At 41.5% G+C, this 22553-nt stretch overlaps 1 long non-coding RNA gene and 1 pseudogene across 1 annotated transcript; both read right to left on the bottom strand.

The window, feature by feature from the left end:
• Window positions 1-15505: 15505 nt before the first annotated feature.
• LOC148001827 (small nucleolar RNA U3) lies at window positions 15506-15627 on the bottom strand (annotated as a pseudogene).
• A 2717-nt stretch (window positions 15628-18344) lies between these two features.
• LOC148001826 (uncharacterized) lies at window positions 18345-22524 on the bottom strand. The gene is made up of 2 exons (XR_015635671.1): window positions 22306-22524; window positions 18345-19055 (listed from the first exon to the last, which is right to left on the bottom strand). It is a non-coding gene; the product is annotated as an uncharacterized LOC148001826 (long non-coding RNA).
• Between the last annotated feature and the right edge of the window lie 29 nt (window positions 22525-22553).

The following is a 22553-nucleotide window of genomic DNA, read 5'->3' as shown; positions in this document are numbered from 1 at the left end:
ATGGAGTCCATTTCATTAATCAACACAGGTCACCTCTGATTATTTATTCTCATGTGAGTTTTGATAGAGTGTGTCTTTTGGAGCATTGGCCTGTGTGGGGATCTGAATTTGCACGTAATATTTTCTTATGGCCATTTTAAAGTCTGTGGTGTCAGAAAGTAATGGCCTGGCTCTAATATCTCATACAGACAATGTGTCCTTTCTTCTTTTTCCATCATCGCAACTAACAGCATATTAATTCCTCTGCCATTCTTAAAGACCCAGTTTTTTTGTCTTCTTTTTTTTCTATTAATTTTCTATTTCAACTCACTATAGTTGGATTTATGTGACTTATTCACTTCTGCTTATTTCGGATTTAATTTGGATTTTCTTCCATGTTACCCAAAATGGCAGCAGATGTAATTATATATGTATATATAATATATATAATTTTTAAAAATATTTATTTATATTATTTAAGAAAATATATGTGTGTACTTGTGTGTGCTTGTGAGTGCTGGTGCCCTCAGAGGCCTCAGATCATCTGGAACTCAAGTTCTAGGCAGCTGTGAATCCCAAGACTTGGAGCAAGAACTGAATGCAGGTCCTCTGAAAGAGCAGTAGACACTATTAACCAGGGAGATATTGCTTCAGCCATTTGATAACTTTTTCTAGCATACATAATTATGCTATAAATTTCCCTCCAATCACTATGTTTGCTGTATCCCACACACTTCTGTGAGCTGTATTTTAATTTTAATTGTTTAAGTAGTTTCACTTTTCTTTGTAAAAGTTTGTCTTCAATTTAGAAATAAGTTAATTGATTCCCAAGTATTTTGGGGGTTTCTAAGTCTCTATTATCATTACCAATTTTCATCATGCTCTGTAGAAATAGTTTGCATGATTTCCTCTCCTTGTAAACTCAGACAGGTTTATTTTTATTGTCCAGGACATGTCGATTTTCAGGACTGTTCTACCTGAACATGAGAAGATGGTGTGCTCTGCTATTGGTATATGAAAGTTTCTATGTTGACTCAATACAGTCGGTTGATAATATTTGATGCAACTCTCTCCATTTTATTTTTCTTGTTGGATCAGCTTACTGTAGAGGGGTCCTGGAGCCTCTTGCTATAACACCGGAAATATTTCTCATTGCAATTCTTACTTGGTGTGTATAGCTTGCTTGTCTTTATTTGTGGACATTTTCCTTGCTTTGAAATCCTCAGCTAAAATTAATATAATTATTCCAGCTACATTTTTCTATCCCTTTACTTTTGTGTATAAAATATTTGTGTGTTTGTGTGTGAGAGAGAGACAGAGAGAGACAGACTCATGTATCCTAGGCTGCTTCTGTCATCTCAATGTCGCCGTGCATGGTTTAGGTGGGTACTGGGGTCCAGAGCATCATCGTGTTACGGGGGTCCTCTATCAGCTGAGCCAGACTCCCAGGCTTGTCCATTTACTCTTTCGCCACCTCTGTAATTATATCAACACTGGGCTTCTAGTTGAGACCTTTAGGTTGAATTTTTTTCTAATCTATTTTGATAGTCTTAATTTTTCAATCTATTCTGATAGTCTATGATACTGGACATCAAACCCAAGGCCCCGTTCACATTAAGCCTGTGCCCTACCACTGAGCATGCCGAAAGTCTTTTAATTGGGCTATTTAGAGCCCTTATGCTTCAGGAGATTACGTGTGTAATCAGAGGAAGGTCTCCCATCTTTGTAACTGTATTTATTGTCCTTATCCTTGTCATCTTTTTTGGTCTTCCACTCTCCTGTGTCCTCTGTTATTAGTTTAATATTTTAACTGATTCAAATTTTTCTCTTAGCATATCATAATTCTTTGAAAAGAAGCCACCACCGGCTGCTTTACAATGTACCACCTAATTTTACTGCTAATCTAAGTGTATTTTGTTTTGTGTGAGACCTTGAGTTCCTTGTGTAGCTGGGGATGTATTGGATCTCCTGATCTTTCTGTCACTGAGATCTCTGAGCTGTGGCTGGGAGGCTGCTTGTACCGTCTCACAATTTCAAACACTGTTTCACTTCCCAAGCAAAACAAATAATTGAAATGTCCTGGATTTCTCTCACCAACCTCTTATAATATTACAGTCTTAAATTTTACTTGCTCTGTGTTATGCTTCATATCTGGGACTAATGGCTGAGTTGCTTATCAGCCCTTTCTTTTTTATTTCTTTTTTCCCATTCACTCATGAATTAAATCATCACTGTTGCTATTACTATTTTTAGCAGACCATTAACTGTCAGATCAGGTAAGAATCACAAAATGAAAGGACTTTACTTAACCTCTACTTCCTCTGTATCACTCCTCTCTTATGTAAACCTGAGTATTTGATTTATTTCTTATTGAATAATTTAACTATTTTCTGCAAGACAGATGTAGCAGTGAAAAGTTTCCTCAGTAGTCATCTGAAGCATTCCTTATTTCTCTCACTTTGAAGGATCATTTTGCTGAATAAAGAATTCTAGTTTGGAGGATTTTGTTATCATTATATACTTTAAAATGTCTCAGTAGAATCTCTTCTTTCCTTTACTGGTTCTGAGAAAGAAATACAATATGTTTATTTTATTTATATATTTTCTATATATTATGATCATTATTTTATATTTTTAAAAATGTTATTTGTATATACGTGAGTGTGTGAGAATCTCTCTCTCTCATGTGTGTGTTTGTGTGTGTGTGTGTGTGTGTGTGTGTGTGTGTGTGTGTGTGTGTACGTCACATGGATTCAGTTCTCTCAAAGGCTAGAAGATCCCCTAGATCTGGAGTAACAGGTAGTGGTGAGCTGAATCAAGCTTGGGTCCTCTGGAAGAGCAACACCCATTCTTCATCTTTTCTCACTGAGTCCATCTCTCCAGATGAAAAATTAGTTAAAAAACATCTTTATCCCTAGAAATACTTTTCACTTAAAGTGTGTGTTTTTAACGTTGATATAGCCAAACTACCTTTCCTTTTGTTTCTGTTACCATGGAAAATAACTTCTTGTTTTTGTCTTCAGTCTTCTTGTTTTTCTCTTTGTTTTTGTTTCTGGCTACAGGTTCTTGCTGTGTAGCAGAGGCTGGCCTCTAACATGATTCTCCTTTCTTAGCCTTTGGGGGCTGGGTCTCAGTTCTGCTCCATTTCTATTTTCTCCTTTTGTTTTGAGAGCTTTTATCAGGTATAGAATTCTAGCTTGGATCCCGTAAGCTGATATCTTTGGTTAATTTTGGAAACCTCTCACACATTTTCCCATATATGGCTTAAAATCAAACCTCCTTTTCATTTATACATTAGGATTTATGGTTTCAGTTCGCAAACACCTCTTAGTCTTTTAAATTCCTGTTCACTTTTAGTCTCAGTGTTCCTGTTTGATTAAATTGTCCATATAGCTCTGGTTCAGGGATTTTATTTTCTTCCTCATCAGACTGTGAGTTGGTTATGGTGGCACATGCCTGAAATTCTAGCACTAGGAAGTAGAGGTAGAGGGTTGCCATGGTTTCAAGACCAGTTTGGGTTTTATAGTCAGACTTTGTCTCAAAATCTGAAGCCCTGGGTATAACTTAAAGCAGTTTTGTCTGGCATGCTTGGGGCCCAATGTTTAATTCTTATCATTGCAAAAACAAAAAGAAAGAAAAGAAGAAGATATGAGACAGGGAGGAGGCATAAAAGGAGGGAACCTTTGCTAGCGTGTGTGCTGAGTGTCTAGTCTCAGTTGTTACACCATCACCGTTTTACATTTTTAAGTAAACTACAATTCTCTGGCCAAAGTCACTATTCTTAATCCATTTTCTGCATGTTTGTCATTGTATTAGTGTACATGGTGACTTTAAAGTTTTGTTGGTTAACTTATGATGTTGTTTTGGGATCGGTTTACTTTCCGTTGTCCTTCCCGTTGGGTTACAGTCACGTGTTCCTATTTCTTGGCATGGCTGAGGAATTATTATTACTTTTTAATTTAAAGGCAGACACTGTAGCTGCACAAAGGGTGTAACCTGTAGCCATTACGTCTTGGTGAGTTCTAGATATCACCTTTCCTCTTCTGGGTGTAGAGAATGGGGCACAGGGCAACACTCCAGAATCTGTGATGGTCCAGGATGCCTTATTTATTTACCTTAATGCCTTTTCCTATTGAGAAATTTTGTTATTTAACATCCTCATATATGTATTGTTTTGAAAGGTTCCATTTATCATGGTTTGTTTATCTCAGAGCCCATAATGTGAATTGTTTGTGCTTTCTTCTGAGACCTAGGAATATTTACTGTGTCATCCTTGGCCAATTCAGAATTCTAGGTCTTTTCTCACCGAGAGATTGAAGAAAGCGTGTTCCCTGCCTGTCACAGGGTTGTGCTAAGACTTATAGCCCCAGACCCAGGACCAGGGCTGAGGAGTAGGACGATTTAGATGGCAGGAGTATTACAGTCTCCTAAGTCATTCTGCCTCAGAACAGCAGAGTTTCTAGAGGAAATTACTCTCCCGGGCATTTGTTCTCCATTCGAGCCTCTCCTTGATAACTCCCCCCTTCATGTGTCTAATTCTGTCTCTCTGCTCTTGTGAGAGTTTCAGTCTCTTCTGGTTTCTATCCTCTAGCTCTGACCTTCTAGCCAGGAATTCAAATGTTCAAGTGTAGGCACATAAACTGACGTCACAAATGGCTTCTGCCTCAGAGTAGCAGCCACGCTCAAACTCATCTTTCTGCAGTTTGTCATTGTCCAGAATGTGTCCCTTTTCATCCTCATTCCTTTGATAATCTTGTGGTGTTGCTTAATAAATATTTTACCCTTTTACTGGTGATGTGTGTTTATTGTGAGAAGTACAGCCTTGCTATACATTACTTCCTCATACAAAGCCATGGAGATCTCAGTTGCCATCCTGAGAAGAAGAAAAGTGTGGACATAGGATGGTATTAGCAAAGACTTTGATTTTTTCCCCCTCAGGATTCTTAAAGCACAAATATATTTTAACTTGAGCATTCATTTGAAATAGTGGACTTAAAAACAAAAGAAAACTCATTGCAGTTCTCAAATTTCAAATCCGGAGTGGGGCTATCCTAAGTGAAAAGAGAAAGGTGAGGGCTATATTAAAATATTTTCGATTGTGTTAACATAAAAGGAAGTGCATGGTCCTATAGCAACCTCATTCTTTTTACTTAGATTAGGAATTAACCTTAAAGACAGTAGTAGTTGTCAGGGATGGATGCACATACCTGAAATCTCAAAAACTTGAGGAATAAACAGATTCAAGTTCAAGGGCTTACCTGAGCCTTTCAGTGAGATTTGTGTCAGAAACAAACAAACAAACAAACAAACAAACAAACAAAAAATTCACTTTGGTAGTAATTCTGGTTTGAAGACATAGAACTTGAGACTGATTCTAGGAAATGAGCCTAAGAGAACACAACATATCAGACAGCAAATGCTGATGGCCTGATCTCCATGAGTCTCTATGTTGGGAGATAGTAGGAGAATGCTTCAGAGAGGTAATGGGTAAGCTTCCTTATAGTGTTCACCAAGATTCCATGGTCTTCTATGGATGACTCTTCTTTGAGTGTTTGTGTGATAAAGACCTTTTTTTTTTTAGATTTTTATTACTAGCTAATTTTTTTTTATTAACTTGAGTATTTCTTATATACATTTCGAGTGTTATTCCCTTTCCCGGTTTCCGGGCAAACATCCCCCTAATCCCTCCCCTTCCCCTTCTTTATGGGTGTTCCCCTCCCCATCCTCCCCCATTGCCGCCCTCCCCCCCAACAATCTAGTTCACTGGGGGTTCAGTCTTAGCAGGACCCAGGGCTTCCCCTTCCACTGGTGCTCTTACTAGGATATTCATTGCTACCTATGAGGTCAGAATCCACGGTCAGTCCATGTAGTGGCTTTAGGTAGTGGCTTTGTCCCTGGAAGCTCTGTTTGCTTGGCATTGTTGTACATATGGGGTCTCGAGCCCGATAAAGACCTTTTATGGTAAGCAGTGCTACAGTTTGGGTGTGTGTCCCTTAAATGCTCACCTGGTAAACACTTAGTTGTCAGCCTATGACACTGGTAGGACATATAGACACTTTAGAGGCAGGTCAGAGCAGGAAAGAGAAAGTTAAGCTATTGGGAGTGTCCTTGAAGGGCAGTATTGGAACCCTTACTCCATTTCTGTTATTCTGTTTGCTTCCCATATTGACATAATATGAATATACTCTTCCCACATCATGTCCACTACAAACTGCAGAACAGAGGGACAACCAGCTTGGCATTTGCTAGGTCTGACCTACACAGGTTGGGAATTGAAATAACTGGGGTAATGAGAGAGAAAGAAAGTACAGACACACACACACACACACACACACACACACACACACACACACACAGAGTAGCAGAAATCTGATTAATACAGACTATAAAGAAAATCTCTGTAAAGATGAGAGAGAGAGAGAGAGAGAGAGAGAGAGAGAGAGAGAGAGAGAGAAGTGGAGATCAGATGGATTGTGTGCTTTGTTGCAGACACACCTGTAGCAGCTGCAGACACACCTGTAGCAGCTGCAGACACACCTGTAGCAGCCTGGAAGCTCAATGCATTTATTATACACAACAGGAATGGAGAAGGAGGCAGAGGGTTTGCTAATCTTAGGAAGAGTTCTCAGTCTCAGGTTGAAGTCATACTGCAGGAGGAAGCTGTGCTAGATACGGATAGTACATAAAGTATAAACAACCTTACTCTGACCAGAGGAAGGCCTTGCTATTTCCTGTGGATTTGAGACAATGGAGTTTATGGCATGGCTGTTCTCCTGTCAACAGTACATATCCACTCAAGAGTTTATCTACCTCACACATGCATTGAGTTCTCCAAACCTGTGAGTCACAATGAATCTTTCTTCTTTTGAAGTCACTTGTTTCAGATGTTTTGTTAAGGAGTAGCAGAAATCTGATTAATACGGACTATAAAGAAAATCTCTGTAAAGATGTAATTTCGAGTCCTTGGTGGGCCTTTAGTTTCTATAAGCACTAACATGCAGGTACATGTGCACACAGACCTAGCTTGTCTGTTCAGGAGACTCTGTGTCTTTGCTTATACAACACAGTACGGTTGTATTTGGTTTGTTAAGCTTTATAAACTCCAATCTTTCTTCCCCTGGGTCAAAGAGACGGATTTATTGTCCCCATTACCCTTGCATTCCCTTTCTACCTACTTTATCAATGAAAACATCCTAGCTTATGTTCATAAGGAAAAAGCACTGTTTGAAGTGACTGGAGCCGCTCTTGGCTTGGGGTCAACTTGTGGTACACTGCGTTGCACACATGGCTGCACTGATGGCTCCTAGCCTTCCTAGGATCTGAAAGTAGTAAGAGAATCACTGGGAGAAAATCTCAGCATGGCCATGGCCTGTCGTGGACTTGAGCCTTTCTTCTTGTTGCTGATCATCTAAAGTTAAAGGTTGTTCCAAAGAGATTTCCCCTTATAGAATTCATTACCTGCAGCTGCAGAGTATCAGATATATAATTTTTATTGGTTTCATTACTGATTTTGTGATAATGAGTTTTTAGGAAACTTGAGGAGAATAAAATGAGAGAAATTAATTTCTACTGCAAGGAAAATAAATCCCTGACCATTCTCCTCCTGTAAGAACAAGCTAGTGGTCCAGCGAGGAGGTGAGGTGAATAATTTTAGAATTTGGTATGTTGTCTTAAGCTCTAAGCACCTTGTTTATAGTGAGCCTCGAGCTAATTTCCTTCCAATCATTCAGTCATCAGTAGAATTTACAGAACAAGTCTGGGCAATTAGTTTCTTAGAACGCATTAACAGTCCTTTTCTCACTTAACAAATGAGAAAAGCAGGCCCAAAGCAATTAAGAGGTTTTACTAAAATGCCTGTTTGTGACAGGTAGTTTCAGAAAAAGGAGTTACATGACTCTGGGGTTTTTCTCCCCAATCACTTGGCTGTGACACCAACTTCCAGAGGGCTGTCGAAGTCTCTGCTTGTTATATTATCCTTTAGGTCTTGCCTAATTTTATGTTAGCATGTTGGAATTGTTCTTCCACATGGATGGCTCAAGTAAATAACACCCATTTTATTCATACAAACTTAGAGTGCCTTCTCGTATGATGGCTTAGAGATAAACTTTACTTCCGCAGTTCACAATCTGAAACACGTGTGAAGCACTCCACTGTGAAAAAAAATCCCCATACCATCTTACCCATCAGCCACCCTGTCCATCGCCTCCCTTGTGGGCAGCTGCATCATTAGATTCACACGTGCCGTTGAAAGTGCATTTTTGAATGCGCACGGTAATACTTCACATGTATTTACCCTCTTTCTGGTTTGTTTATTTGCTGATGAGCATAAACCTGTGGCCTCACACAAGCTAAGCATACATTTCAGCTTCAGCGGCACTGCCAGCTCTTACCTCTTTTTGTTAGCAGCTTATTTGCGCTGACAGGAAATACATGCCGAGGAACTTTTTGCTCACGGTTCTTTAGGTTGACTGTGGCTCAACTGGGCCCAAGGGGATCAACTAGACTTGAGGAGGTTCAAGCCAGAGCTGCTTTGCAAATCTCCGAGCTGAGGAACCATCAAGTCTCTGGTTTGATCACCTTACAACTACAGTCACTAGCTATAGAGGACCCAGCAAGACACAGGACACATTAAATACTTTCTTTGTAACTTGTATATGTCCAGTTCCATATGTACTGTTTGGGTTAATGGAAGCTATGTGGCCCAATTAAGTGTTGGTAGGAGGCTGGCATGGAGGTGCCGGCTATGATGCCCATGCTTGGGAGGATGAGGCAGGATAAATGACAGTTTGAGGTTAGTCCAACTAGACCATGAGTTTGCAGCTGCTTAGCAATACCCTGTCTATCTAAAATGCAGTCAGTAGGACGGAGAAACATATTTCTCCTACCAGAGTGGCAAGTGGAGTGAATGCATAAGGATGCTGGTGACAGCTGAGTGTGGTTAGTATAGTACTATATTAAGGTAGCCAGAGTTCTGTGGCCGTATAGCCCACTTCTCCCATTCAGCCTTTAAAGGTCTATATGCCAGCACATAGTGTGTTCACAGTTATGGATCTACTGCTATGTAGCTTGAAGATTTTTCTCTCAATTCCTTCAGTCATTCTCTGTTCTCTTCTCCCTGGGCTTCAGCATCCGCACATGGACTGTCTGCAGACTTACCTGTTCTAGACAGTTCCCGTCAACAGAGTCCTGCAACACACATTGTGACTGGGTTTTCTCTTGCTCTGCGCACTGTGCTTGATTCATCCACTGATCCTTGCAACATGCATCCGTGTATTATTCCTTTTACTACTAACTAATCTCCCATTATAGAGATGCGCCACATGTGATGGCTAATGATTTAGAATCATCTGGGAAGAGAGTCTCAACCAATCACGTCATAGATTGGGTCGACTTATGGGCATGTCTGTGGGGAATTGTCTTGATCTCTTTAGTTGATGTGGGAAGTCAGCCTGAAAATGGGTGGCACCGTTGTCTTATTTTTAGATCTGAACTATCTTGGATTGGAACAAACTAGCTGATGTTACACATGCATTCATTCCTTTATCTCTGCTCTTGACTGTGGTGGGTATGAGTAGTTTCTTCAAAGAGGGGCTGCGTTGGCCTCCCTGCTGGGATGGACTGTGGTCTGGAATGGTGAGCTAAAATAAACTCCTTTCTCCTAAGTTGCAACCCTCAAGGCATTGTTTTCTTTTAATCATAGCAGCAAGTATGAAACTAGGACATCACAAGTATTATCCACTTACTGGTTGGCAGGTATTTTGGTGGTTTCTACATTTTCACTAGTATGGACACTGCTATATGGAATATTTCTTTGTAATCAATTTTTATTGTGGACATATGCTTTCATTTCTCATGGGTATATACCTGTGGGGTTGATAGTCCTATAACATTTGGTAATCCCACGGCTATCAATTTGAGGAACTGCCAAAATATTTTGCCAAGTCAAAGCTTAACGTTGTGACCATAGCACACCAAGGCTGCAGTTTCTCTGTGTTCTCACAGATTTCTATTATGGTCTGTCTTTGGTTCTAGGCACCCTGATGGATCACAGGTGTATCTGTCACAGTGTGGATTTCATTAGCACTGTCTAGTGTTAGTGACTGGCCTTTCAATTTGCTCTCTAGATATTGATATATCTTCCCTAGCAAAGAAATTATTTTTGCACAATTTTATTTGGGCTATGTGTCTCGTTATTATTGGCTATGAGCTTTTGTATCCTGAATATCAGCTCATTATAACGGATTTGAGTTTTCTTTTTCTCTCGTGTGAGCTGACTTTTCACTTCCTTGCTGGTCTCATTTTGCAAACAAGAGTTTTAAGCTCTCTTGAATCCAGAAATATTTATGTTTTTCCCTTTCTTGTTTATGTTTATGAGGTAGAAGATTTCTAGTTCATTTTACCAGTCCAACAGTTAAATAAAAAGAAAAATTTAAACGATGCCATTTTCTTTTTTGGTTTTTCCCCTCAGATGAGAAACTGTTATTTATTAAAATTCCCATGGATTGCAAAATGTTCCAAAATAAGTTTCTTCAAAATAGCTAGTCAATTCATTCTTGGAAGAATGTCATTTCATAAGGGATGTTGATTTATTCCTAATGTGCATTTTTATACCCCCTCCTTTCTCTTTTTCTGTCTGTGTCTCTGTCTGTGTCTCTGTCTGTCTGTCTGTCTCTCTGTCTGTCTGTCTCTGTCTGTCGCTGTTTCTCTCTCTCTCTCTCTCTCTCTCTCTCTCTCTCTCTCTCTTCTGTATTGCAGTGTGAACTCATGCTAGGCAAAGCAAGTGCTTTCCCCCTAAGTTTACACTACCAATCTCCTTTTACTTACTGGGGACAGAGTTTCACTCTGCAGCCCAAGCTGGTCCAAATTGTGATCCCTCTGCTTCAGCTGTCCAAGTAGCCAGAGTTATCAGCATAAGCCACCATGTCTGCTATCATCATTTCTTATCATTCCCTGACATTTGATTTCCATGTTCCCTGTGGATGATATTGGTAGAATTTTTGCCTCTTTTTCTTTGAAGGATTTCCCCTAATTTTGTGTACTATTATTTCTTCTTCTCTTATTTAGTATGAGTTCACAACTATTTGTCCTTCATCTTTTGCACTTCCCAGCTATAGTTTAAAATTGATTCAGTGACTTTTTAAGGTCACCCTGACTGGCGTTGAACTCCTGTGTTCAATTTGTTTTTCCTCAGCCTCCCTGTGCATGCCAAGCATACTTGTTGATATAAATTCATCCCAGTCACATCTCTTAGAAGGAAACAGCTAAGCAAGAGTTGTGCTGTGGTTCCAAGAAAGTCAAATGTCCCCAGGAGACACATAGTAGTGGAAAGATCTGGAACATTATCCAGAACACTGATCATGGTCAGTAGTCAATGGTATGGCCCTTGTCTTTACTATGCTGGGAATGAGGTAAGAAGCACAGGCCTTTGAGGGCTGCTGTTTGCAGTGTAAAGACCTCTTACTCCCTTAATCTAGGGTACTGGAAGGTGAGTTCTTATTCACTGCAAACCACCTCTCAATACCTATGGGCATTAATCACTTCAAGATCACTAAGGGGCTCTGCAGATTACTAAATGGCTCTAGCTGTTCTCGATAGTGCATTAGAGAAATGAATAAGGTAGTGGCATTAGAACATAATTAAATTCAACTCATGGGCCCAGCACTATGGCCATGCCCTTTAAAGCAAGTTTTCTCTGAGAGTGTATTACTGTTTCTTCAAATCTGCCCCTGGGAGCAGACGATGCGCTCCATCTATGCACCCTGTTAGTGTAGGTTGTCCTGAGTGCTATCCCATCATTATTTTTGGTGACAGAAACAGTCCTGCTAAATACTGACCTTGGAAATTCCCTGGAGATAGGGCAAAGAAAGAAAGATAAGAATACATTATATAGCTCCAAGGTGGCTCAGCTTGGCATTTGAAGAATGATCCGAATAGAACCTTGCTTGTATTTATTTAATTTCTTTCTCCTAAGAAGGGCAAAGAACACTATAAATGTCATTGGCATCATCTGTGTGTTGCCAGCACCACACAAAAGCTCCATTTTTCTTTCTGTTTCTTTTTATTGTTTTGAGATAGGATTTCACTGTGTATCTCAGGCTGGAATCAATCTTGCCATCCTCCTGCTTCAGCTCTTGAGAGGAGCCACTCTGCTAGGCTAAGAAAAGGCATTCGGATGGTCCTAGTCTCTGATACTTGCCTCTTCTGGTTGCCCATGCTCTCCAGGCCTCTTTTGATTTAGCTTTTACTGAAGTAAAATGTATGGCTGACGCTATTTTATCAAGAAAGTCTGGGAAGAAAGGAACTCAGCTCCACAGAGTCCTCTCACATGTCAGGTGATCAAAGGATTTGCTCTATGGTTAATCCCAGCCTACTTCTGTGGTAGGTTTATTATCTTCATCTACTCTGAATGACACCACTGAGGCCAGTGGAGGAAAATTGCACAGCTCATATATACCAATGTGTATTGTAGAAATGGGAGTGGACAAGAAGAGCAGGGGCTAGTGAAATTGGTTGAAAGGTAAGTTGTCTGTGTAGAATCTTCTTTTCCTCCTCTTTTCAGGTATAGGGATCAGGATATTTAGCCTTACGCTCTACTACCAAACAAAGCACACCAGAGAATTTCTTATGGGCAGCTATGACACAGAAAGGCAGGGGAATGTTTGATTAATATCTTGGGGCTTCAGGGAAGAGGTTCTGGTTTCTTTGACTGGTCTCAAGGAGGTAGGAGAGCAGACAAGAAGTTGGGGAAATGTTAGGCGGGTTTTGCTTCTTCAGTCTTCTTGTTTCCTTCACCCAAGGCCCCAAGCATGCCATAGAATTGTAATTTGCTGTATCCTCTTCCAAATCTGAATAAATATGTTTATTTGTATGTCGTGTTATCCTTGCGTTCCTGACATAGCTTTTATATTCTGGTGTTAGGATATGCAAAGGTTTTACTTGATATGCACTACATTTAAAGGACCAACATTCTAATTATGATTTACTGCAAGATTCAAGAGGAACTGATTTATCCTGTGCATTCCTTGACCTATCCTTGTCTGACCTTCAGGTAGGCTATTTGTCATTGGCTGCCTTACTCTCACTTTCTTCTTGTTCTCTCAAGTGGCGTCTCTAAGATAGGGGTGACCTATACCTTGTATTCTGAGCAAAAGGGAATGGCTAGAGTGAAGGTCTAGAATGTTCCTGAAAGGCCAGTGAGCTAAAGCATTGACTCCCAGTTTTGACACCACTGAGGATGTGTCCAGCAGTAAGAGGTGGAGACACATGCAAGGTCCTCAGATCACTGAGAGTGTGTTCCTGAAGGGTATGATGGTCTTCAAGACTCTTCCTCTCTGTTACTTTATGTGGCCTGGTGAGTGGCTACACCATCATGATCTTCTGCTCTGAGATATTGTCACACAGGCCTGAGAGTGAAGCACTAAGATGTGTGAGCTGGAAACTTTCAGATGTAAGGCTTTCCTTTCTAGAAGTTGATCAACTTAGGCATTTATCATAATGACAGAAAGTTAACTTCCCAGGGAAGGCATTTGAACAAGAATGCATTAAGGTAGTTAAAGATGGGTGCCGAGAGTCTAGTTAGGCCATTTAAGGACTTGAGGTCAGTGGTGGCAGAGGCTTAGGCTAGGAGGCAGAAAAGGGAGTAGAATTGAATTATCTTTTGTTAAAACCGTTATTTTGACAATTTTATAGATGTATACAATGCATTCTGATGACATACTCACTGGTTCTTCTCGTATTCTTTTACAAGTCACAAGTCACCCCTTCTTCATAACAAATGCTCTTTGTCTACCACCTAGTTTTGTTTTATGTTCCACAGAGTCCCACCAGTGTCACCACGTAGGCACCGGTGTGGGGCTATTCACTGGAACATGGGCGACTCACTTACTCATCCTCTCAGTAGTCTTCAACTGCCAATATCTCTCAGGAGGGACAGGGAAAATCGAGTTATCTTGGTGTGGTATTTATTTTGTGATTACTAATAAGATATTTTAATTGCTTCTGTAAATGTGAAATGAAAAGAGATTAGAGGTTGGAATTTTTACCTGTGTAACTAAGTAGAAAATGTTTCCTTAGTATGGGTAAGGAACTGAGACAGCCCTGAAATGAAAAGACAATGAAAGTGAGTCTTATGGACTTCTCAGCTACTTCACAGGCTTCCACTGTTTCTGTTTTGCATTGAGTGATTTGTCATTTAGAACACACTGAGTGAGTTTATTCAGAAACTTTTCAGACAGTGCAGGAGCTTACAGAACATGGGGTGAAGCAGGTATAGTAAGCAGCTATGTCGGAGGAAGGCTCTGCGGGATCACCAGGGATGCCTACAAGCCTCTTTCCTGAGTCTTCTCCAGGAGCAAGCTGCTCAGCAGGGAGATGAAAGTCTCCTGATACTCTGATGTGATCTGGGGTAGAATCACTTTAGCCATGATTAAGAGTGCATCTTGGGCTTCCATGAGAGAGAGAGAAGTGGGTTTCAGGATACTCCCAAGTGTCACAAACAAGTTCCAGAAAGAAAGGAAAGCTGTAAGCTAAGATACATCTTCGGTCCCTGATGTCACAGTGCAGAAGGGATTGACAATCAGGGACAGTGCTGGTCGTGATGGTTTGCCACTTGTGCTCAGCTTCTTCTCAACACACAGCACTCCAGGTAACTGAGCAAAAATAAGAGCAAGGCTTTCTTGTCAGACAGGGAATGGATAAATGTCCGATCTAAGAGTTCCGGTGTTCGCGAAGCTCAGTGACACGTGCTTAACATTCCAACAGGACCGGGAAAAGAATGGCTCCAGGCACCTGGTCAACTGCTTGGGTAAGAAGCAGCAGATGGCTGCAGAGTAGATTAAGTACTTCAAAAAATATTTTTCAGGAATCTAGTTAATAGACTCTGTCCATTGAAAGTAAACAGTATTTTCCTGTTCAGATTGAAGAAATTACTCCTGGAATTACCCATGTCTTAGTTAATTTTCTATTGCTGTGGTGAGATGCCATGACCGATAATGTCTTAAACTTTGACTTATGGTTTCAGAGGACTGGAGTCCATGATAGCAGAGTATGGCTTGGTGGTAGGAATAGCTGAAAGCTTACATTTTGATCTACTGATCTACAAGTATGGTGTTCTCTCTGTCTGTCTCTGTCTCTGTCTTTCTGCTCTCTCTCTCTCTCTCTCTCTCTCTCTCTCTGTGTGTGTGTGTGTGTGTGTGTGTGTGTGTGTGTGTGTGTGTGTGTGTGTTGGGAATGGCATGAGTCTTTCAAAATTCAAAAGCCTGACCCCCAGTGACATAACTCCTCCAACATGGCTACATCTCCTAATCCTTCCCAAACAGTCCTACTAACTGGGACCAAGTATTCAAACACATGGGTGTCTGGGGCCATTTTCATTCAAATCCTCACAACCCACAATAAGAAAAAAATGTTCTCAGAGCATAATATTTAATGACAATTAGAAAAGGTCCATCCCTAACAAAGTAGAGTGAAAGGTGGAAACAATATGGGATACTTAGCTTATGCAAAGCTAAGTTGCATTATCATGACAACCAGTCACAGCATTCTACGTTAATAGTGACCCTGGATAATATTTCAAGTTCTTAGACATTAGAAACTAAATTAGGCACACATTTTACAAACTATAGAAATGATCCCTGAAAGTACAGTCTTAGGCACACATTTTAAAATAGTTTTTAAAACAACTATAGGTATGCTAAGTAATTTCAATCTCTCTGATTTTTTTCCTTTTGCTATTTTTACATCAGAAAGGAAATGAATATAGATTCATTAGTACTGATGCTTATCAGCTGGAAGAGCCAAGGACTATTTATGAGTAAAATTTGTAAGCTGGAGAGAATCACAGGAAAGGAGACTAAAATAACTAGTGAGTCTTGGACTTGTGATGAGAAATGGTCTTCCTCTGACTCTACAGGATCCACATCCTCTGAGGGGGCAACTGCTGATGACTAAATGCTAGCAAGTAATGATGGTATCTGCAGCTTGTGCCATGACCACCACACCCTCCTCCCCGATAGCTCATCATCGAAGCTGAATAGGCTCTCTCTCTCCACGTGAGGATTTCTCTGATACCCACGTAGTCCTAAACGAATTCAGTGGGAGAACTTACTACAGGCACCATCTGTCATCTTAAATATTTCATGCCAATCTAATCCCACTTTAAGTTAAAAGCATTTTAAGTCCTTCTGGGAGAAGAGGAATGCTTCACTTTCTTCTGGGCCATGCCACTTTATAGTCAGATAACTGGAAATTGGAAGAAACTTCTGTGGTCACCCAAACCAGAAATTATCCTTAGTGTAATAAAAATCCTTCAGTGAGCTTTAGAAGAGGCCATTCAGCTTTCCTCAGATTGCTTCAAACTCGCTTCCCGATTCAGCCCATTAGAACAACTCTGGTTATTAGGAAGGATTTCTCCACCTTGTACTGAAACCTAGCTCCCTGACACATTCACCAATTACAGTTAAGTTTGCCCTCTGGGCTTTGAAAGATTATGTTTGGCTTCTTTTCCACCTGAGAGTCCTTTAATGTCCACAACAGCTATTGGGAATCACTAAGCCTTTTTCATATGAACTAAATACCTTTTTCTTCAGGCCACTAGTGTCTTTGAGCACTATCCTTACTGAGGATTTTTTTTTCAGAGAGTACTCATCTTGATCTTGATGAGTGCCTAGACTGGGCTATAAATCAGGGTACAATGAGACAGAGCACAAGCTAGGAGTTCATCCTGGCAGGGCGTATCCTTGGCACTGGACACCTTTAACATTCTAGATTCTTCTATATAGAGCATTATCATGATGGACCCAGTCACTAACATCACATTGGCTTGGTCTGTGTTTCACCCCAAATATTTTTTCTAGTAATAAGTTACATTATCTTTTGGGGGAAGATGTGTGGTTCTTTTGAACAATATTAGATTCATTTCAAATACAAAGAAAACCAACAAGCAAGGATCCTTTTCACTGATGTTCAGTCATTATTCCCCATCCTGTACTTTGCATTAATTTAGTCTCCTCCCATTATCTTAGCCCATTCTGGCTGCTATACAAAACTACCACAAACTGGGCAGCTTATAAACAAAAAATGTTTATGACTCACATTTTTGTAGGGAGGAATGTTCTAGATCAAGATGCTGGTAGATTCGGTGTCTAGTGAGGCACCGGATTTGGCAAGGAAAGGGTGGAGTTATATTTCAGCCCAACTCTCCGAGTTGTGTAATAGTGAGAAAGTAGTTGACAGGACATCAAAGCCCGGTTTCTCTGTTTCCACTGGAGTCCTAACCTCTCCCTGCCCATATCTGTGCCACTGAAATCATGGTTTCCTTTACTTTGAATTTTCAGGTTTGTACTTCTTTGTTAAAATCTAGGAAACCAAACATGAGCTGGGAATGCTCAGTGCTGGTCACCTGCCTGTCAAGCCAGTGTCGAGTTCTGCCATCCCTTGATGAGAGCCTCAGGGTGTTTGCTGCGGTCACGCTCTAGCGTCCCTCGTGCACACCTCCTCTTCTCTCTTGCTGTGTGGTTGTTTCCTCCCCATTGTCACATGCTGAGCGTGACACACTCTCTTTTGGACTTAACAGTCTCAATGACATATTGAGGAGGCATAGCAACTCCTAGCATCTTCCCAGAGGAAATGATGGTAGATTTCTAGGCCACTGTCTCTCTTGTTAGAGACAACATCATCAATGTAGACTGTTTGCCCAAGCTTGACTTGCTGGGCACTGTTGTTTGCATCCTTCTAAGAGAGATATCTAGGAGTCATTAAGGATATGACCTCAGAGGGAACCCAGGCCTTTCCTCTTTTACTTGTTTCACCTCCGAGACGCGAGTGGCTCTGCAGTCTTCACACTCTCTATGATGTACTCCTGCACCACAGGCCTAGAAGCAAAAGTGTCAACTGTTTGTAGACTTGAACCTCTGAAGTCAGGAGTACAGTCAAGCCTTTTCTCTTTCCAAGCTGATGCCCGTAGACATCCGACATTTGTTACAGTGATGGAAAACTGACAAATGCACCTCAGATTATAGGCTTTTTTGTTCACAGAAGGGCATAAAACAAGGCCTGGAATATGAATTGTGTTTCAGAGTTGAAGGAACTGAAGACGAGGCTTGCTAAGCTGATTTCTTGCTGTTCCCATAGTTGAAGCCAAGGAGTCCAAGGCAAAGCCTTTGGAAACATTCCTTAGTGCTGTGTTGTTATGTCTCAATACTTTCTGAGTTGTATCCTGAACATCGCTCAGAGTCTCTTTCGTAATACATGCTCAAGCACTGTGCATTAACAGAAAGTGGCCAACATTTTAAAACTGGGTAATTTTGGAATTACTTTAAGTTAGAGTTTAAACATCTCAGCAGGAAAGAGAAAGGCACAGACGCATGTTAAAGACAAGTCCCAGCTTTAATTTCTCTTTTGTCTGAGGCTGTTGTGGAAAATTAGCAGGAAAATGGCCTCAAAGTGGCCAAAGGGACTTCAGGAGTGGAGAATCATTCAACAATGAGTTTATTGTGCTAGAAATAATAGCAAGATGATTGCAGAGAAGCTATTTCTTAGAGATCTAAAGCCCCATGTTTCCCCTCCCTTCTATCGCTTTTAAATCAATTATCTTGTAAACAGTCAATGGACTGCTGAGAACAGCATCCCCTTTCACAGGCTTCTCCACTTTCTGCTTGCCCTGCCTCACTGTTTTTACATAGCAAATAGCCTCATATTAATAATGAGCTCTCTTCTCAAAAATCAAAATGCTGTCTCCAGGTTACCATTTAATTAGCACTCAGAGCATCCCTCTGTGACATGGGTGTGTGATGGGAAGGGCATCTGTCCTTCCCCATGAAGATACATGGAAGCAGGTTTGAAGAGCAGGTCAGCTCTCTCTAGGATGGGTCTTGATGCTACTCAGCTCAGTTCAGTATTGTTGACTGTTGTTCTTCCCATCTGTCCAGAGGTTCACAGTGAATCATGCTCCTGGTCTTGTCTCATCATTGAGTCCATAAGTAATTAGAGGTCTACTCTCTGTCAGATAATTCTTCCATGTCTGAGTCTGGGGCAGTGAACAGGAGAGGAAATGTCCATGGCATCATTGACCTTAAACCCTTCAAAAAGGAGAAAGATGAGCATCATCTATAAGCAAGCTGCAGTCATGTCCCAAGGAACAGGCTCAACCAGTGTAAGAAACTAAAGGATTACTGGGTGGATGGATCATTTTAATTAGGGTTAACATAATAGGCCTCACTGAGAGGGTGTCCTTTGAGGAAAGAATGGAAGATGACGCCATTCCAGATAGAGGGTCAGCCAGTGCAAATGTCCTGTGGCCCCAGCATATGGACTTTATGCACTTAGAGGGCCTAAAGAAACAAGGAGACCCTGTGACTGGAGTAGAGTAGCCAAGTGAGTTGGCTAGCTTTAGTCAACTGACACAAACTTGCTTCATTTCAACTGAGGAATTGCCTAGATCGGCTTGGCCTACAGACACATCTGTAAGGCACCACTGGGGGGTACTGCCATCCCTTGGCTGTATCAGAAAAGTAGCTGAGCAAGTAAGCAGAGGCCAGCCACTAAGCTAAGCTCCTCCAAGGTCCTTGTTTCAGTTCCTGCCTCCAGATTCCTGACTTGAGTTTCTGCCTTGACTTCCCTGGATGATGGACTGTAAGTCAAATATTGCTTTTCCTTCCCCAGATTGATTCTGCTCTCCATCTTATCAGAGCAATGAGAAGGAAACCAGAACACCAGGTTAGCACCCGAAATTCATATCATCCTACCTGCTGCTGGTGTCTTAAGGACACCCTTTATTTTGACTAGCTTGAGTCCTTTGGCAGGTGTTGAATACAGAAATCACATAGCACTTACAGTTGTAATGGCCACTCTGGCTGCTCTTTATGGGACCTGTTGACTGGGTTGATGGAAGGTATGGGAGAAAGAAGGCACATGCTTTTCCCAAACTTGATTGGGCGCTCCCTGAAGATCAAAGTTACCTACTGGGTTTGTGGAAAGATAAGAATCTTTCATTCACAGGAAATAAACAAAAAACACTTTCCAAATAAAAATGGATACCTTCGTGGGTGGATAATAACTTAGGGTGCTTAGGATGCCTAAGCCTCCAATTATTTATAAAAATAGGTGTTTATAAAAATAGGTATGTATAAAAGCAGGTATTTATAAAAATAGATGCTATTTCTAATATTTCAAAAATATTAATACAGTTGAATTTCTTTCCTTAAGTGAAACCATTGAAATTAGATTTATTCCCCTAGGTGGAACTATTAAAGTTAGACATAAAGAAAAAGCTTTTAAATGTCTCTTTGGGGGTTGATGAGGCTACAGGTAGGTCTTTTGCCTACTTGTTCAGAGGTCTCATCTGGCATATAAAATGTATATAGTACCACACATTTAAGAATTTAATTGGTTTAACAAAAATATTGCAACATATATGGTTCATAGAGAAAATAGTAAAATTAATTTGAGTGACAGTTGAGAATCATGAGAATGTTAAAATATAAGATACAGATGGATTTGGTGATATCTAGGGGTACTGGCTGGTTCTGTGTGTCACTTCGACCCCAGCTGGAGTTATCACAGAGAAAGGAGCCTCCCTTGAGGAAATGCCTCCATGAGATGCAGCTGTAAGGCATGTTCTCAATTAGTGATCAAGCAGGGAGGCCCCTTTTAGGTGGTGCTGTCCCTGTACTGGTAGTCTTGGGTTCTACAAGAAAGCAAGCTGAGCAAGGCAGGGAAAGCAAGCCAGTGAATAACATCCCTCCATGGCCTCTGCATTGGTGTCTGCTTCCTGCGGTGCGTAAGTTCTAGTCCTGACTTCCTTTGGTGATGAGCAGCAATGTGGAGGTGTAAGTTGAATAAACCCTTTCCTCCCCAATTCGTTTCTTCGTCCTGATGTTTGTGCAGGAATAGAAACCCTGACTAAGACACTAGGCTATTTCCTCGACTTTAACTCTGAAGAATGTGAGTCCTGGAAATTCATAGGCGATAAATGACTGACCGAGTTATGAGTTGTCTCCAGAATTGAATCTTCTTCCTTAGTTCTTTCCTGGCAACTGTAACTATCCTTACAGGCTCCTTCAGGCCATTTCATTTAGGACAAACTGGTGAGCACACCCAATGCCTCTTTCTGTATCCATCCATCTAAAAACACAAGAGTATCCATCCACACAGTAGAATAGCAAGGGGAAGAAAGGGAAGGAGGGGGCTGAAGGCAGAACCGCTGGTTTCAGCTAGGATAAGAATACCAAGGAGCTATTAGAAGACACTGGAAACAGAGAATTTTGCTGAGCAATAGAAATATTTGGGGGGACTGGGAAAATAAGCATGTAGTATTCAGAACAAGGGTAGGGGTAGACAAATATTTATTATTTTGATTGACACCCGAAAGAGCCTGGGCAAGGCCAGAAAGTGACTGGTATTCAGAGATATTTGAATAGCAGTCTCTATGTACTAAGTTTCACCCTGCTTTGACAAGCAGCTACAGAGGGCTCTGGCTAGGCAAACCTAGTGCCACAGGTTTGTAATCCCAGCTGCTTGGGAGGCTGGGGCAGGGGAACGTTGAATTTTAAGGTCTGTTTGGGTTAAACTGAGTTTAAGGCCAGGCTGGGTAGACATTATTTATGGGAAAAAAAATGTGTTGGCAGAAAGGGTGGTGAGTGGGATTCGGATCATTGACAGAGACCCTATGTTTAGTCCCACAAACAAACAAAATCACACTGGCTAAATCATCTTTGATCCGCAGCTACAGAGGAAGCCTCAGAGTCTCAGATTCCTACAACTTCCTAATGTCCCAGAAAGCTGGGTACGTTTCAGGAGGACAAACACTTTCCTCTTTAATGTCCTCCTAACCCTTGAGAAATTAGTGGCAGGAACCCGAAGAGTTCCTGGGATGCAGGGGTATCAGTAACCCTTCTGTGAACTCCGGTGGAGGACAAGGACTAAAGACAAGTTTCTCTGAGCCCAGTAGGTTAAACCAGCCAGACGTCAGCCATAATCCTTCAATGTCACAGGTGGTGAGATTGTTCCCTCTTGGTCCAGGCCTCCAAATTCTTTCCTGGTTTTTTCCAACTTAAGAGGAGGCAGTAAAAGCCACCGGCAAACAGGACCGGGGTGAAGAGGGGGGCCTGCAAAGAGTCACTCGGTCCTGGCCATTGCTTTCAATTCTGGGATATTCCAGCATCTCTCTTTGCTGTTACTTAAGCAGAAGATTATCAATCATTTGCTTCCCTAGTTGTGCCAGCAGGGTCGCCAGGAGCACGGTGTAGAGCTGCCAGCGGCAGGGGGCTTTAATCTAACCATCCATTTACCCACTCACCCACCCATTCACCCACCTACCCATCCACCCACCCTCTGCCAAGCCCTTCCTCCTGCTTAGCTCAGTTTTGCTCTCCAGGCCTGAGGCGGCGCGGGCGGGGCGCAGGAGCGTGGGTTAGCCAGCGCGGGGGACAGGGCCTGTGCTCCGGAGGGGTTGCGGGGTCGGGAGGCCGGGGAGACCCAGGGGTGTGGCGGCGGCAGAGCCGAGCCCGTCCGAGCCGGCACCTTCGGGCGTCCCTGTCCCACGTGACTGTCGCCTCCTCCCTCCTCCCAGTCGCGCG

This window comes from Rattus norvegicus, chromosome 13, assembly GCF_021556685.1.
Source record: "Rattus norvegicus strain SHRSP/BbbUtx chromosome 13, alternate assembly SHRSP_T2T, whole genome shotgun sequence".
Lineage (NCBI taxonomy): Eukaryota > Metazoa > Chordata > Mammalia > Rodentia > Muridae > Rattus > Rattus norvegicus.
This window is presented reverse-complemented; position numbering and strand designations above follow the sequence as displayed.